Source organism: Miscanthus floridulus, chromosome 16 (assembly GCF_019320115.1).
Source record: "Miscanthus floridulus cultivar M001 chromosome 16, ASM1932011v1, whole genome shotgun sequence".
Classification (NCBI taxonomy): domain Eukaryota; kingdom Viridiplantae; phylum Streptophyta; class Magnoliopsida; order Poales; family Poaceae; genus Miscanthus; species Miscanthus floridulus.
The window spans coordinates 85,413,249-85,419,848 of NC_089595.1; the positions used below are offsets into that span (position 1 = coordinate 85,413,249).

Consider the following 6,600-nt stretch of genomic DNA (forward strand, 5'->3'; position numbering starts at 1 on the left):
GTTACCCTTGTGTGTGCTTGGTTTGAGATCCCCCTCACTCACTTGTGCTTGCAAGAGTGTGATTCGATTGTGAGTGAGTGATTGCTAGTGCGTTGCATTGAGAGATTGCAAGGTGTGGCACTAGGTGATCGTGTTGCAAGCCGGTGATGCTTGTTAGTCTTGAAGGTTGCCACCTCCTAAATGGCTTGGTGGTTATGGTCTCCGTCGAAGCACGCAAGAAGCTTATGCGTGGCTCCGGAGAGGAGCTTTGTGAGAGGCATTGTGCTCACCCTACGGGGATCGCGAAGAACAACTCTAGTAGAGCACGTCATTGAGTTACCCTCACTTGTGGCTAGGTTCTTACGGCGCCCAACGTGTGGGCTAGGCTTGTGAAATGCCTATTAGCTCGCTGAACCACCAAGTGAGCGGTCGACATAATGGGAACAAGCTTGGTGGCAACCAAGTGAACCTCGGGATAAAAATCACCGTGTCAACCTTGTTCGTCCCTTTGATTTGCAATCCCCCAACACAAGCTTGTATTTATTCATTCATATATTATGCTTGTGTTGTTGTAGTAATTATTTTTGTAATTAGTTAGCTTGTGTAGCTTGCTAGTTACCTTCTTGCTAGTGTAGTATAGAAGTAGTTCCCTTACGTGACTAATTGGCTTGAGTAGCCTTGTTAGTCATATTGCTTAGTTTGTGTAGCTAAGTAATTTGCGCTCTCTAATTTGGCTTATGTAGCTTTTTTATTGAGCATTGCTAGTGAGCTTAGGTGGCTTTGTGCTTTTGCTTACTAATTGTTGTAGGAGCTCCCCGGTTTGCTTAAAGTACTAGTTGCATAGGTTTGTGTGACCTTGCAAGCTAGAATTATTTAGGAGAGCTCTAGCTGGCCGGCACCTTTGTTGCCTAACTAGAATCTTTGTAAGGTGCCTGTGAAATTAGATAGAGGGGTGTAGTCTTGACTAGACCGAGTAGTTTAATTTCGTATTTGTTTTAGTTAGCCAACGCGATTAATTTTTAGAAAGGACTATTTATCCTCTCTAGTCCGCCATCTCGACCTATCACTGTCCTGACCCAGTCTTCATTGTGTGGGCCTCTGGGAGTGTATGGGTCACTCCTGCAAAGTTTGGTGCCATTTGGAGAAGGTTTGGATTGGGTTTGGCTTTGTTTTCCACCTGGTTAGGCCCTGATTTGCTTAGTAGTGGGCCTTCTTCCCCTTGGGCTCATGTCGGGTGTTTATTTTGTGCACATTTTCTATGTAATTCCGATATGTTCTCCTGTAAATGATGAATCACCAAAACTTGTGGAATTTGTTAGTTATAAGTCCTAATTCTAAGTTTTGATGTTCATATGAGTTTATTTTATGTTGAAATTGGCGGTTAAAAATAAGAATTAAGGACAGCCAACAAGGGCTGGGGTACTCGCTGTTCCAGCCTCGCCCTGGGCTGCTGCTCTGGTTTCTTCTTCATCCTCGAGGTTCAAACCATCGGGGATCAACTTGGCAGCCTATCAAGGGGTCATTACAGAACTCGGATTAAGTGTAGAAACAAGCCTAATGGAAGTTGTTGACATTACCTCGAGAGCCAGGTTCCCGGCGTGGTACGGCAGAGGAACATTCTCCCAACTCGGCAGCCCGACATTGAGAATATCCTTAAGCTGGGTGGCAACTTCTGCATCTAGCAATTGTACCCGAACATCATGAGTTTAAGTAAGAACCAACTACCTAAATAGAAAAGAGAGGGATTCTCACTTGTAGGGCTCTCCCTATTCGGGTCGGTCAATCCTCTGAACTTCGTCCGTCCCTAAATATCTGAATTTAGATGCGAAGTTGGGGAAATGAAAACAGTGGTCTGTGTACACGAGTGGACGAGGGGCTAAAAGGCCCTTGGGCTGGTACGATCCCCGAAAACCGCTACACAGCCACGATATGCGCTTTGATTGTTACGGCGACGGGAGTCCCAAGGAAAAATATCGATCTTTTTAATATCTTGATTAAATAGATTGATTCCTTGGCTTCTGCGCGATCAAGGCAAAACACCCGAACACAGCTGTTCGGGAAAAGTTATCGAGCGAAAACTATTTGCCCGAAAATGTTGGGGAAATAGCAATTTTGCCAAAGACCAAAATAACATTTTGTCCTTAAAACTTAGATTGCTATTACGTGATCGGTATATTTGGATCCGTCTCAAAATACCCGAGCACACAGCACAGGAAGTTAAAGGGCAAAATATTTCATTCCATTGATAATTCTGATACTTGGGATTTACAGATGGATAATTAAGCCCTAATTCTATTAACTACCCGAACACCGATTAGCGAGTGATCGGGACCTACTGAAGCTACCCTCTGGGACCACCATCGCCAGGCGTCCTCACGCACTTGGTGGCGGGCTTGGAGGAGCATCATCCTTCACCGGTGGCGGTGCTTCTTCCTTCTTCTCCTCGGCAGCCTCGTCGTCATCGTCATCGTCACTGACGAGGTCAACGAGGGCTCCGTCTTCCGGAATCCCCATGACCTCACGGTTGAGGTCTTGAGGAAGACAAAGAGCTGCAGGGCGAATGCCGCATCACCACTCGTATCTGGCGAGCTGGCAGCGCGAGGAGCGGAGAGCCCGGCGACGGACGGCATGGCATCGGCGGCAACCACCGAGGCAGCCAAGTCCTCCGACTCATCGTCGGAGGAGATCTTGATCACCTTGCCCGGCGACGGATGAGGTGGTACCTCGAAGTCCGGCATCTCGCGTGTCGGATCGACGATAGGCGCCTCCACCAAGGTGTCCTCAGGCGGCTCGGCCTTCACCGGACCAAGCGGCACTATGGCTCCCGCCGCCATGGCCTCCTCGACTCCGGGGAGCTATGTTACACGGATACTTCACTGAAGACGCGTATCGCGTATCCGATACGTATCGGACATGGATACGTATCCGATACGCCTAGGATACGTATCCTCCGAGTATCCGATTTTGTATTATTTTTGTTAAAATCGGATACGCCAACGGACACGTATCCTTCGTTCGGATACGACCCAGCCCATTAGAAGCCCACGGAGACAGGCTCAGTCCCGCACGCCCGCAGTCCCATTCAGTCCCGCACGCCCGCAGTCCCGCACGAAGACCTCACGGCTGCGCCCGCGCGTCACGCCGCAACCCCGCTCGCCGGCCGCCAGCCACCGGCGACGAGCCTCCGCCTCCGCCTCCGCCTCCGCTCGCCGGCGTCCCTACTCGCCGGCCGCCAGCCAAATACTCCTCATCCTCCTCCCTCTCGTCCCCATCCACCGCCACCGAGCGGACGGACGGACGGACGGACAGAGATCCGCGCGCGCCTCCGGCTCTGCTGCGGAGCGACGGACGGACGGACGGAGATCCGCGCGCGCCTCCGGCTCTGCTGTGGAGCGGAGGGACGGAGATCCGCGCCGCCTCCGGCTCTGCTGCGTCGTCGCTACGCCGGCTCAAGGTCAGTTCCCTCTCCTCCCCCACCGCGGTCTGGGTCTCCCGCGGCCCAACGACCCACCGCTGTGTTAGGCTCAAGGTCTTGTTGATTTGCTTGTATGCAGATGCAGTATTAGTCTGTACTCCTATTAGGCTGTTACTCTGTTAGTGAAATTGCAGTGTATGCAGTTCGTATTGATGAAGTCATGAAGTTAGTCTTATACTCTTATTGATGAAGTGTAGTTCGTGTTGCTTTGCTTGTATGCAGTAGAGAGTAGATGGCGTCTCCAAATATGAGCAGTGCTAGTGTAGGATCTGCAGCCACAAACACAACTGACATCAAGGCTCCACTTTGGGATCATGTAACCATTCTGGAGAAGCCTAGAACTGGTGGAGGAAATGCTATGTGGCGCTGCAAGTACTGTCCAATGCAAAAACTGAGTAGTTACACTAGAGTTGAAGCTCATTTGCTGCAGAAGGGAGGAAAGGGAATAGGTAAATGTCCTAATGTTACATATGAAATGCTTAGTGAAATGAGGAAGGAAATTGAAAGGTGCAAGAATCTGGTGGAAAGATCCAAGTCAAGAACTGTTTCTTTGCCTATTGCTCCTTCCTCAAGCAATACTGCTGACAGCAACAAGAGGAACAAGAGGGGGCCTGTTTCTGCATTGGAAAAAGCTTGGGCATTGGAAGACCGTAAGCACTTGGATGCTTTAATTAGTAGAGCAATTTATTCTGGAGGGGTATCTTTTAATTTTCTGAGAAATCCATATCTTCGAGAAGCCTTTACTTTTGCTTGCAGCCGCAACATGCAAGGTTATGTGATTCCTGGTTACAACAGAGTTAGGGAGGGGCTTCTGAAGCAAGAAAGGAGGCACATAGAGACTTTGTTGGAGAGCACAAAGAGCACATGGGCAGAGAAGGGAGTCACAATCTGCTCTGATGGTTGGTCAGATCCTCAGAGGCGACCAATCATCAATTTTGTTGCTGTTTCTGACAAGGCACCTATGTTCTTGAGGGCTGATAATTGTGAAGGTCAGTACAAATCAAAAGAATACATTGCTGAGAAGTTGAAGGGTATAATTGAAGAAGTAGGTCGACATAATGTAGTACAAATCATTACAGACAATGCTGCAAATTGCAAAGGTGCTGGTCTCATAATAGAATCTGAGTATGATAACATATTTTGGACACCATGTGTTGTGCATACCCTCAATCTTGCACTGAAAAGTATATGTGAACCTAAAATAGGAAACAACCCCTCTGATGAAGAACTATTTGCTTGGGGGGAACTTGAATTTATGTATGATGTTAAAACTGAGGCTGCTATGATAAAGAATTTCATAATGAATCATGGCAAGCGGCTTTCAATGTTCAATGAGTTCAGCCCTTTGAAGTTACTTTCTATTGCTGAAACAAGATTTGCCTCTGTTGTTTGTATGTTGAAGCGGTTTGTTGAGGTAAAAACAGCCCTCCAACAAATGGTGATTAGTGACAAATGGAGTGTGTACAGAGAAGTCAGAGATGATTCTCCAACTCCAACAGCCCAAATTGTCAAGGACTTGATACTTAGTGATGTATGGTGGGACAAGGTGGACTACATTCTTAAGATTACTACTCCTATTTATGAAATGATTCGTATGACAGACACCGACACACCATGTCTTCACTTAGTTTATGAGATGTGGGATTCAATGATAGAGAAAGTGAAGAAAGTCATATATCGATATGAGGGCAAGCAAGAAGATGAGGAGTCAAGTCTGTACTCGGTTATTTATGACATATTGATTGCTAGGTGGACAAAAGGAAATAATCCACTTCATTGTTTAGCTCATTCACTTAATCCAAGGTACAAATTGCCATTCTGATTTTTTTCATTGACTTGAATGGTCAGTACAGATTTTTTTCATTCACTAAAATCATCATTGCCAATTGCAGATATTATAGCAAAAAGTGGATTGAAGAAGGTCCTGGCCGTGAACCACCCCACAAAGATAAAGAGGTATAAAAAATGAGGATGGTTTGCTTCAAGAAGTTCTTTCCCATGCCAGAAGAATTGGCTAAAGTAAAAGAAGAGTACTCAAGGTTCTCTAGTTGTTCAGAAGAATTTAATGATCCTGACTCAATCCATGATAGATGGGCTGTTTCCCCTATGACTTGGTGGACAAATCATGGACAATCTGCTCCCTTATTGATGAGTTTGGCCATGAAATTGCTTAGCCAGCCAGCCTCATCTTCTTGCTGTGAAAGAAACTGGAGCACCTATAGCTTTGTCCATAGTGTCAAGAGAAATGCCTTAACTCCAGAGCGTGCTGAAGATTTGGTCTTTGTGCACTCAAATCTGAGGCATCTGTCAAGAAGTGATGCATACAAGATAGGAGAGACAAGGATGTGGGATGTAGGAGGGGATTCTTTTGATTCACTTGGTGGTGTTGGCATTCTTGAAGTGGCTGATCTGTCCCTTGATGAACCTGAACTGCAAGCTGTGTCTTTTGGTCTGGATGAGCTGTCGGTTGATATTGTGGATGACAATGAAACAATTGAGGAATAGGAACTTGCTGGCTGCTGCTGCATGAACTTGCTGGCTGCTGCTGCTGCTGCATGAACTTGCTGCCTGAACTGTCTATTAATTTTCTAAATTTGAGACTACTATATTTGAGAGTTGATGAGAGACTGCAGACCTTCTGTGCTGTAATAATAGTACTCTTAGAGTCTTAAGTGATTAATTGCAATGTTTTATTGTTATCACTTATCAATTTTAGAACATGCTGGCTGCTGCTGCATGAACTTTGCTGGCTGCTGCATCAATTTCAGAGTTCAGAGTTCAGAGTTCAGACAATAGGAACTTGCTGGCTGCTGCTGCATGAACTGCAAGGTGATGTACTGAACTACTAGTCTACTACTGATTAGATTAATGATTACTGAATACTCAAGTAGTCAAGTTTTAGTAATAAATTGATTGATAGTTGGTTACTTGGTTTTCTGTGCAAATTCTGGACTTGGAGTCTTGGAGAACTCGAGAATGGACAATTGAAGAATGGAGATGCTTCCGGAGTTCCGGTCTTTGCTTTGGCTGGTAATTGCTATTGCAAGGTAATTTACTACTTTCACTCTTTCGCAATTTTAATATGCGCTATTATCTATATTTATTAAAAAACAGTAAAACGTATCCGCGTATCGGGTTTCTTAGAA

General features: G+C 46.1%; 1 pseudogene; it reads left to right on the forward strand.

Moving 5' to 3' along the window:
- The first annotated feature begins 3,686 nt into the window (after nucleotides 1-3,686).
- LOC136514354 (putative transcriptional regulator tpeD) lies at nucleotides 3,687-5,959 on the forward strand (annotated as a pseudogene).
- The last annotated feature ends 641 nt before the right edge of the window (nucleotides 5,960-6,600 follow it).